Genomic DNA, 12,506 nt, shown 5'->3' on the forward strand with positions numbered 1-12,506 from the left:
TTGTCAACACCTGGGATATGTACCGCAGAAATTAGACAAGAGCTGGATTCCACCCAAGCAAGTATCAGAGATACTTCTTTCATAGCTAGGGGACTGTGAGTCCCACACTGATGATTGACATATGCCACAGTTGTGACATTGTCTGTCTGAAAACAAATGAATGGTTCTCTCTTCAATAGAGGCCAATCCTGAAGAGCCCTGAAAATAGCACAGAGTTCTAAAATATTGATTGGTAATCTCGCCTCTTGAGATTTCCAAACCCCTTGTGCTGTCAGAGATCCCCAGACAGCTCCCAACCTGAAAGACTTGCATCTATTGTGATTACAGTCCAGGTTGGACGAACAAAGAAGGCCCCTTGAACTATATGATGGTGGTCTAACCACCAAGTCAGAGAGAGTCGACCATTGGGATTTAAGGATATTAATTGGGATATCTTTGTATAATCCCTGCACCATTGATTCAGCATACAAAGCTGGAGAGGTCTCATATGAAAACGAGCAAAGGGGATCGCGTCCGATGCTGCAGCCATGAGACCTAAAACTTCCATGCACAAAGCCACTGAAGGGAATGACTGAGACTGAAGGTTCCGACAAGCTGAAACCAATTTTATTCATCTCTTGTCTGTTAGAAACAGATTCATGGAGACTGAATCTATCTGGAAACCTTAAAAGGTGACCCTTGTCTGAGGAATCAAGGAACTTTTTGGTAAATTGATCCTCCAACCATGTCTTTGAAGAAACAACACTAGTTGATTCGTGTGAGATTCTGCAATATGTAAAGACTGAGCTAGTACCAAGATATCGTCCAAATAAGGAAACACCGCAATAACCTGTTCTCTGATTACAGAGAGTAGGGCACCGAGAACCTTTGAAAAAAATTCTTGGAGCTGTCGCTAGGCCAAACGGAAGAGCGACAAATTGGTAATACTTGTCTAGAAAAGAGAATCTCAGAAACCGATAGTGATCTGGATGAATCGGAATGTGAAGATATGCATCCTGTAAGTCTATCGTGGAAATATAATGACCTTGCTGAACAAAAGGCAGAATAGTCCTTATAGTCACCATTTTGAAAGTTGGCACTATTACAAAATGGTTCAAAATTTTCAGATCCAGAACTGGCCTGAATGAATTTTATTTCTTTGGGACAATGAATAGATTTGAATAAAACCCCAGACCCTGTTCCTGAAACGGAACTGGTATAATTACCCCTGAAAGCTCTAGATCTGAAACACACTTCAGAAAAGCCAGATCCTTTACTGGATTTGCTGGAACGCATGAGAGAAAAAATCTTCTCGCAGGAGGGCTTATTCTGAATCCTATTCAATACCCTTGAGAGACAATGCTCTGAATCCAATGATTTTGGACAGAGTCTGCCCAAATGTTTTGGGTAAATTTTAATCTGCCCCCCACCAGCGGAACTGGAATGAGGGCAGCACCATCATGCAGACTTGGGGACTGGCTTTGGTTTCTTAAAAGGCTTGGATTTATTCCAACATGAAGATGGCTTCCAATTGAAACCAGATTCCTTGGAGGAAGGATTTGGTTTCTGTTCCTTATTCTGTCGAAAAGAATGAAAATGATTAGAAGCTTTAGATTTACCTTTAGATCTTTTATCCTGAGGTAAAAAAAACTCCCTTCCCCCCAGTGACAGTTGAAATAATGGAATCCAACTGAGAACCAAATAAATTGTTACCTTGGAAAGAAAGAGATAGTAATCTAGACTTAGATGCCATGTCAGTATTCCAATATTTGAGCCACAAAGCTCTTCTAGCTAAAATAGCTAAAGACATAGATTTAACATCAATTTTGATGATATCAAAAATAGCATCACAGATAAAATGATTAGCATGTTGAAGCAAGCGAACAGTGCTAGAAAAATCAGAATCTGTTTCCTGTTGCGCTAAGCTTTCCAACCAGAAGGTTGATGCAGCTGCAACATCAGCTATAGAAATTGAAGGCCTGAGAAGATAGTCAGAAAATAAATAAGCTTTCCTTAGATAAGATTCAAGTTTCCTATCTAAAGGATCCTTAAAGGAAGTACTATCTTCCAAAGGGATAGTAGCACGTTTGGCAAGAGTAGAAATAGCCCCATCAACTTTGGGGATTTTTTCCCAAATCTCCAATCTGGCTGCTGGCAAAGAATACAACTTTTTAAACCTAGAAGAAGGAATAAAAGAAGTACCAGGCCTATTTTATTCCTTTGAAATCATATCAGAAATAGCATCAAGAACTGGAAAAACCTCTGGAGTAACCACAGGAGGTTTATAAACAGAATTTAAACATTTACTAGTTTTAATATCAAGAGGACTAGTTTCCTCAATATTCAAAGTAATTAACACTTCTTTCAACAAGGAACGAATATACTCCATCTTAAATAGATAAGTAGATTTGTCAGTATCAATATCTGAGGTAGGATCTTCTAAATCAGATAGATCCTCATCAGAGGAGGATAATTCAGTATGTTTTCGGTCATTTGAAAATTCATCATCTTTATGAGAAGTTTTAAAAGACCTTTTACGTTTATTAGAAGGCGGAATGGCAGACAAAGCTTTCTGAATCACATCAGCAATAAAATCTTTATATTCACAGGGATATCATGTACATTAGATGTTGAAGGAACAACAGGCATTGTACTAGTACTGATGAATACATTCTGTGCATGTAAAAGCTTATCATGACAACTATTATATACTACAGCTGGAGATATAATCTCCGCTGACTTACAACAGATACACTTTTCTTTGGTAGAACTGTTATCATGCAGCAGGGATCCATCAGTGGTTTCTGAGACAGGATCAGATTGAGACATCTTGCAAATGTAAGAGAAAATATAACATATAAAGCAAAATTATCAATTTCCTTATATGGCAGTTTCAGGAATGGGAAAAAAATGCAAACAGCATAGCCCTCTGAACATAGAAAGAGGCATATAGGACGTGGGGTTTAAATAATAAAATATTTGGTGCCAAGAATGACACGCAACGCAAAACGAAATTTTTGGGTGCTAACAACTTTCGGAAAGATGCAGATGCAACCCTGCAATGAAACCTGGCGTCAACTAAGATGCCGGAAATGGCGAATTTGTGTCACCGAACGTACCTTTGCGCCAAAAAATTCTCGCGCCAAGAATGACACAATAAATATCAGCATTTTGCAGCCTCGCGAGCCTAAATTTTGCCTGCGAAAATTAATAAAAACAGTCAATTTTGAAGAAAAGACTATACCCCAGGTAAGAAAAAATAACTTCCTAAATATGATTTTCCCAATTTTGAAACTGATAGTCTGCAAAAGGAAATATACATAAACCTGACTCATGGCAAATATAAGTACAATGCATATATTTAGAACTTTATATTAATACATAAAGTACCAAATCATAGCTGAGAGTGTCTTAAGTAGTGAAAACATACTTACCAAAAGATACCCATCCACATATAGCAGATAGCCAAACCAGTACTGAAACAGTTATCAGTAGAGGTAATGGAATATGAGAGTATATCATCGATCTGAAAAGGGAGGAAAGAGATGAATCTCTACGACCGATAACAGTGAACAATGAAATAGATCTCCCGCAAGGAAAACCCTAGAATTCAATAGGTGATACCCCCTTCACATCACTCTGACATTCACTGGACTCTGAGAGGAATCGGGCTTCAAAATGCTGAGAAGCGCATATCACAGAAGAAAATCAAGCACAAACTTACTTCACCACCTCCATAGGAGGCAAAGTTTGTAAAACTGAATTGTGTGTGTTGTGGGGGGTGTATTTATAGGCATTTTGAGGTTTGGGAAACTTTGCCGCTCCTGCTAGGATTGTATATCCCATACGTCACTAGCTCATGGACTCTTGCCAATTTACATGAAAGAAAAACTAATACAGCAGTAAATTTTTTAATTTAAACAGGTTTCTTACTTTACAGTTTTTTTGTGGTAACCCCCCCGTCACAAAAAAGGAGCATGTTTAAATGTTGCTCTTACAGAATACAATGCCCCTTTAAATACAAGCAATAATAAAAAAATTCCATGAAACACTAAACTGCATAAAGAAAATACTGTAATACTAAACACCTTCTTCCAGATTATTATTCCAAATGCTCAAATAAAAACCTATTTTATACCATATAACAGAAAATATGAATACAAAACATATATATCTCAAGCTACATGTATGAACATGGAAAGTCTGCCTGATATCTTTACAGGAAACATAAGACATTGTAACTGGCATGCCTTGATCTCTGATTTAATTATCTAATTATTGTCTTTGGGGGCCTGAAATGGATGTTCTGGTTTAAAACATACTTTAGTAGAAAAATAAATTATAAACATGATTTTCTCAGAGGATTGGACTATATCTAGTTACAGTAAGATTGAGACTAAATTGATAACCTTGTTAATGAATACATGGCTAAAACCATCAACAGAAGACCCAGGATTAATCCACTGTGTTAGGTTCTACCTTAATCAGGGGTATTCTCACACATCCAACAGAATTTGTCATATTGGCTTTATTCAAAACAAAAGCTCTGCTCTCAGCCAGTTATAAGTAGTAGATAGCTGGATAACTTGTGTAACTTAAAGGGACATTGTACGCTAGATTTTTCTTTGCATAAATGTTTTGTAGATGATCCATTTATATAGCCCATCTGGGAGTGTTTTTGTAAGTGAAAAAACAGTGTGCGCAACAGAGCACCAGGCTTCCCCAACACTATAGTCCCTAACACATAGGGAAAAAGAAATGCAAAAGAAAAGTGTGTATGGAGAAGCGCTAGAGAGCTAAAGGTGCATAGGTAAAACACAAAGCAGATGTATCATTAATGGCTATGCCAAAATTTAATAAAACATATTTAAATAAAAAACATAAACTGTAAAAATCGGACGTCTCCGATATAGATTAAAACGTAGTACGTGTTACCTTCCTCCTCAGGGTTGTCTTTAATTCAACCGGCTTTCAGGCTTGCACCTCCGTGAGGCGCGTGTGTGGCTCGTGACGTCACAGAACGTAGGCGTTGTCTCCAGGCTAGGATCCTATTGGTCAGGATCGCCGAGTATGAGATATAGCGGCCACTATATTGTAGAGAAGAAATGAACAGGTATCCGCTCTTAGTGCAGGTATGCACGCAGGATCAAACTTGTCTTGTCACAAATGCCTTACAGCAGCTTTACGGAAACTCACAGCTCACTCTGGTTCCGATCTCTTCCGGCTGGTATTAGGCTCTATGTTCAAATGTCCAGACTGTATCTGGGACAATGTCCTTCTTAGCACAATGTAAGTGCTTTTCTGAAGATATAGTAAAATACAGGATAACTGTGGCTCTTATCATCAACGCGAGGTGCAAGCCTGAAAGCCGGTTGAATTAAAGACAACCCAGAGGAGGAAGGTAACACGTACTACTTTACTCTATTCTGGATCTAGTTTGGCGAGACTCTCTTTGTGTGTTTTTCTAGGGGGCCCCTTGCATCGCTATTCTCGGAACTATATCAGAGACTTATCTCCCATAGTGGCAACAGCACTAATTTCAGTTTAACCTTTGGTTTTAATCTATATCGGAGACGTCCGATTTTTATAGTTTATGTTTTTTATTTAAATATGTTTTATTAAATTTTGGCATAGCCATTCATGATACATCTGCTTTGTGTTTTACCTATGCACCTTTAGCTCTCTAGCGCTTCTCCATACACACTTTTCTTTTGCAGTGTTTTTGTATAGGTTTGCTTATTTTTTAATGGCCCAGTGCTGATTTTTAGACTCCTAACCAAGCCCCAAAGTATCAGATGTAGACCCAAGTCTGGTGTCCCAGCCTAACCTCATCAACAGTGCTAAACTGGGAGTACATTTTTAAAAGGTTTTTTACTGGATTTTTAGAACAGTATCTGTGCATAGTCTTCTTTATAGTTGTATCTATTACATGCAATTATATCAAAATTGGTGTATACTGCCCCTTTAATTTGACATGTACCAAGTCCCTTTTGTGCAAATCCTACCCCTTTTCATACAAATCCCACCCACTCTCTTCCCAAGGTCTCCACCCCTTTCCTCCTCTATCCGCCCACTCGTTTCCATATTTCACACCCATTTTATTGTGTATTGCCTTTTTTATGGGGCTTTTTAAATAGTTATTTTAATACTTCCAATGTTTGGGACGATCAGCTGTGGACCTCAGCCGAATATGAGGACAGTGGGTGATGTAGTCTATGCTAACATCCCTACTGCCTTGAGTGGAGTTGTAGAATCAGAGCAGCGGCACAGTCCAACAGGAACGAGGTTGCCTGTAAGGAAGATATCGGAGAAGGCACCTACAAGGGGAAACTCATCAACGGCATGTGAGCTACTACACGGCCCCTGAGAGTAACAACACTGGGGAAAATCCCACAACCCTGAAGAATCTGAAGTCCTTATTTGAGGCAGCACTGCTAACAGTAGCCAGCCGGAGAGCAAAGTACATGATCAGACCCCCATATGTCGGACTGGAGATTGTAGGGTCTCTAGGTTGAAGCGACTATCAATCTGAACTCAGTATCCCCCAACCTAGAGATATGGTATAGGATGAGCACCTCAGTAATTGTGATAGCACCTAGCATGACTGTTCAATATTTACTGGTCGCATTTAAGGACTATGGCCTAAGACTCAGTTAAGTTTAGTTCAACAAGTTCTGTTCTAATTAAAACAAATGCTATACTCTATGTTAAGGTTTATAAGTGTTTATATAATACTACTAGTTCCCTATTACATCTATATGATGAGAGTGCTAATAATCCATATGCCTAGGTTTATGATTTTTTGCAATAAAGACTTATAGACAATAGATAGTGATTGATAGAAGACATGTAGGTGATTAACAATAGCCAAGAATCTTATACTTTTTGATAATGGGAGCTATCTTCCACCAAAAAATGTTTGTGCTTACTGCATAAAGTGGGATTTAGAGTCAATTACTGATCCTAATAGGCAAATATCGACTAACTTAATTGACCGAATGTGATGCCGCCGCCGGCCGAGGCGGCAGGATATGTAAGGCCCATAGAATGTCTGTTCTGATATAAATAGACTCTGACTCATAGCATAGCTCGATAAGCCATGCGACCAAGATCTTACTTTACCTTTCCTCCCCCCTACTAGCCCATAAGTTATAATGATGACACTATATAGCCAAACAAACAATATTGATATACAGAGTCTATCTCATTATTATTATTATTGTCATTTATTTGTATAGCGCCACAAAATTCCGTAGCGCTGGGTACAAAGATAGGGGTATATAATGACAAGGATTTGTGATAAAATGCAAAACATAACAAAACTAAACAAATCTAGTACAGGAGGAAGAGGGCCCTACTCCGGAGAGCTCACAGTCTACAGGTTGAGGGTGCAGAGACATAAGGTTTGGGGTAGCTTGTCACATGGATTGTAGTTGCAGCAGTGAGTCAAGCAGTTCAAGAATTATTTAGGTTAGGATAAGAGATGGAGGAGAGATGGTAAGCCTCTCTGAATAGGTATGTTTTAAAGGAGCATCTGAAGCTATACAAGTTTGGAGACTTATGGAGTGGGGTAGAGAGTTCCAGAGGATAGGAGCATCACATGAGAAGTCTTGGAGACGGGAGTGTGATGTAGAGATAACAGGAGTAGAGAGACGTAGGTCAGATGTTGATCGAAGAAGACAGGATGGGGAATATTTGGAGATGAGAGAGGAAATGTAGTTGGGAGTTAGACTGTTGAGTGCTTTGTAAGTTAGGGTTAATACTTTAAATTGTATTCTGGAGTGTATGGGGAGCCAATGTAGAAACTGGCAGAGTGGAGCTGTTGATGTAGATTGGCGACCTAGGTAGATGAGTCTAGCGGAAGCATTCATAATAGATTGGAGGGAGGAGAGACGGGATTTTGGAAGGCCATTTAGAAGTAGATTGCAATAATCAATGCATTACAAAACGAGGGAATTAATTGGTATTTTTGTAGTTTTTTGTGTAAGGAAGGGACAAATTCTGGAAGTGTCACGTAGGTGTGCACGGCAGAATTTGATAAGCACTTATCACTCTCTCTCCCATGGTACCTAACTAGCAAACCAATGGAACTGTTGTATACCTTACACCGCAATGTACATCATGTTGTTCCCTAAACAACTTTACATAACATGCACTTTTATGACTACAAGTTGCTGTTATTTTCATGTAATAATGCCAGCTTTAGATACTACAATCCAATGCTCAGATGCATATGACTATGATAAGGAAACTACCTACCCATAATGAATAGATAGGATGATAGTTTATATAAGTTTAAGATGCAATCTCCCCTTTAATTACCTCTCGGCTATTGCTATAGCGATCACATATACGGCACCGCATACAATTGTGGCACGTATATTTAACCCGTCACCCGCAGTTTTTACTCCCATAAACTTACATAGGACCGGCGTCGCAAGTCGGTATCACATATCCACCTCGCCACACATAGGCAGTCGCAGCAAGCCTTGCGCTGAGTATGTGTGCACTGTAACTCCCTGGAAGTCTTGACAAACACCTAACGCATGCGCAATATGTACCGCTCAACCGCCACCCCCCCCCCACCGCAATAACTAAAGAAAAGTATTAACCCCTAATCCACCATTCACCCACATCACAATCTAACTAATAAAGGAATTAATCCCTAATCCGCCATTCACCCACAACGCAAAGAACCTAATTAAAGTATTAACCCCTAAACCACTAACCCCCTCAAAAGGCCAACTACCTAATTACACTATTAACCCCTAAACTGCCAACCCCCCACAACACCAACTACCTCATTACACTATTAACCCCTAAAACGGCAAAACCTCACAACGCCAACTACCTAATTACACTAATAACCCCTAAACCGCCAACCCCCCACAACGCAAAGTATCAATTAATCACCTAACAGCCCCTAACTTAACCCCAAATAAACTACCATTACCGAAAATATCTCCCCAAAAAAATAGCAAAATAAAAATATCCTAATTTCCTATTAAAATAAACATTACAGTAAAAATAAAAAAGAAACCTAAGATCACATAAAAAAAAGAAAATCTAATATTACAAAAAATAAAAAAATCTAAGATTACAAAAATAATAAATTAAATTATCCAAAATAAAAAAATTAAACCTAATCTAATACCCTTATAAAAACAAAAAAGCCCCCTCAAAATAAAAACACTCCTAATTGAACACTAAACTAATGTAATCTTAGGTTTCTTTTTTTTATTTTTACTGTAATGTTAGGCTTTTTATTTTAATAGGAAGTTAGGATTTTTTTATTTTTCTAATTATTTTTTTTAGGGAGATAGTCTTTTTTTATTTTTGGTAATGGTAGTCTATTTGGGGTTATGTTAGGGAATGTTAGGTTAGGGGGCTTAGTGATTAGATTGATACTTTGGGGCATATCTATCAAGCTCCGGATAGAGCTTGAGGCCCCGTGTTTCTGGCGAGCCTGCAGGCTCGCCAGAAACACCAGTTATGAAGCAGCGGTCTAAAGACCGCTGCTCCATAACCCTGTCCATCTGCTCTGAGCAGGCGGACAGACATCGCCGCAATTCAACCCGATCGAGTACGAGCTGCTGGTGCAATGCTGAATATGGAGAGCGTATTGCTCTCCGTATTCAGCGAGGTCTGGCGGACCTGATTCGCACTGACGGATAGGTCTGCCAGACTTTGATAAATAGAGGCCATAGTGTTGTGGGGGGTTGGCGGATTAGGGTTTAATAGTGGAATTAGGTAGTTTGCGTTGTGGGGGTTTGGCGGTTTAGGGGTTAATAGGTTAATTAGGTAGCTTGCAGTGTGGCTGGATGGCAGTTTAGTGGTTAATAACTGTATTAGGTAGATTGCGATGTGGGTGGATGGTGATTTAGTGGTTAATAACTTTATTAGGTAGATTGCAATGTGGGGTGTTGGCGGTTTAGGGGTTAATACTTTTGTTAGTAGGTGCGATATGGGGGGATGGCGGCTATAGGGGTTTGACGTGTTATTTTTTTTCCAACGGGTTAGAATTTTACGTGTGATTTATTTTTTTACTTAGGCGCAGGCAGTTCATAAACGTCACTGGCGACGACAGAAATTTGTGTTTCTGCACATTTTTGAGCGCCGCCAGTTTATCCGACTTATGGCAGTTCATGATCAGCCGGCGCCATATATGTGAATCACCCCGATGTGCGAGGTGAATTTATGGGCGACGCAGGTTTCAGTAGTTGGGCTGAAATTTATGCCGCATATGTAATCTCGCCAAATGAGTTACACTGTGATGGATACCAGCCTCACATAAATACCTTCAAAACCTTACACAGCAAAAAACAAAAACTCCCTCTATAAAACTGTCCACTTTAATAAATGCAAAAAAGAAAACTTCTTTAACAGTTCAAGAAATAAATAGATAACAATGAGTCAACCTTTTTGGCTAGGTGTAGGTTAAAAATCCTGACCACAGTTCTAAAATGCCAGAGAACGCTCATAGCCAGCACCTCAAAACATTTTTAGTTCTATTCATTGAGACTTCTTTACTATTACAAAATAGACTTATAAATATTTTTTCAAATACAAACATTTACATAAACCATTTTGCATGCATTTTTCCTTAGTGTCACCATTGAAATTATTGTTTAACCAAGTTGCTACTTGTTTATGTTTGATGTGTAAGATAAGATAAGATACATACAGGGCACGTCACGCAACTATAGATATTAAAGTCACAGTAAAGTCACAGTAAAGTCGAAATTAAACTATCAGGATTCAGATAGAGCATGCAATTTTAAACAAATGTCCAATTTACTTCTGTTATCACATTTTCTTAGTACTCTTAGTATCTTTTATTGAAGAGTAAAACTAGGTAGGCTCATAAGAGCTCAGGAGTGTGCACGTGTCTTTAGTACTCTATGGCAGCAGTGTTTTGCAACATTATTTGTAGCTTTGTTATACAATGTTGCAAGCTACTGCTGCCATAGAGTACTAAAGACATGTGTACACTCCTAAACTCTTAGGAGCCTGCATGGTTTTACTCTTCAATAAAAGATACCAAAGAACAAAGCACATTTGATACCAGAAGTAAACTGGAAAGTCGTTTAAAATTGCATGCTCTATCTGAATCATGAAAATTTAATTGTGACTTTATTGGCCCATTTATTAGCTAGATTAACCACTAAGCTCAAGATATTGTGCTGCCTGGGTCTGAGAATGAAACGATGCCATCTTCCCACAGTAGTAACATTACCGATTAGCATATCAACCTACTAGCCTGGCCAATGACCTTACTAAGCCTGCCTGCATACCTGCAAGCAACCAATGCTTATGCACAATTGCACAATAAAGGGGAAGGAAGCTAGGGAAGTGATGCACTTATTCCACCTTGAATGTCACCCCTGACTGGTTCTGTGTATTTGTGCTTGATGAGGTTATGCTGCTGGGAGCCTGCAAATTCTCCCATGGAGAGGAGGACAGTAGTGGTCTGGGTCTGACAGTAACTAACTCAGTCACTGAAGTGCTTCCCATTGTCAAATGCTGCCTGGGTCCATTGGTCCCACATGGTCATGGTTGAGCCGGCCCTAGGTAAATCTATGCTTAACTATTGGGTACTTATAGAGCGCAAACTAATCACCCGTGAGGGTCTCAAGGCGCTAAGGGAAAGCGGATAGGAGGAGGGGGGGAGGGGATGGGTGTTCAGTCGAAGAGCCAGGTTTTGAGGTCCTTTCTGAACTTTGTAAGGGAGGTGGATTGTCTGAGGTGCAGCGGGAGGGTGTTCCATGTCTTTGCTGCCATGTGGCAGAAGAATCTTCCGCCCGCTGTGGATTTGCTGATGCGGGGGATGACTGCGACCGCCGACTGCTTGGTCGGCCGATCGTAGTTGTCTGGCGGGCATGTAGAAATTTACACAGTGGTTGATGATCATTGCTTAATGATTTTCAAACATTAGGTCACATTTATCAAAACCAGATGGACAAGGTTCCATATTGCTTGTGCATTCGTACCCCCGGCTCTTGCGCAACCAATTGCGTGAGAGCAGGGTTTGTTAATCATCCCAGTCAAAGCTGACTAGGATGATTTAACTCTGCCACACTTGAGGTGGCGGAGAGGTTAAGTGGCAGCGGTCTTAAGACTGCTGCTCTTTAACTAGCGTTTCAGTCCAATTCGCACAATCTACATTGCTCAGCCATCTGCAGCTTCATAAATGGAGCCCTTCATCTCGCTTTTACAACAAGATTCCTCAGCAACATCCCAAGCATCTATAAATCTAAGCCTAGGGGGGGTAGTTATCAAGCCGTCAACCTCAAATACGCTGCGTATTCCGCAGCGTATTTGTGGCGAGGCTGATACGCCTTAGTTATCAAAGGCTCGAGACCGGCAAAAGTAGAATTTTGTGACGTCAGCTTCGATCCGCCGGACTCAGTCCGACACAGATCGATTCTTACGTCACTCCAGATGTTCCGCACACAAGTGCGGCACATTCTCACTACTTTTGCTAGCTATCAAAAAACTAGCAGGTACGCTCGGCACTTTTACGGCCC

Source organism: Bombina bombina, chromosome 3 (assembly GCF_027579735.1).
Source record: "Bombina bombina isolate aBomBom1 chromosome 3, aBomBom1.pri, whole genome shotgun sequence".
Lineage (NCBI taxonomy): Eukaryota > Metazoa > Chordata > Amphibia > Anura > Bombinatoridae > Bombina > Bombina bombina.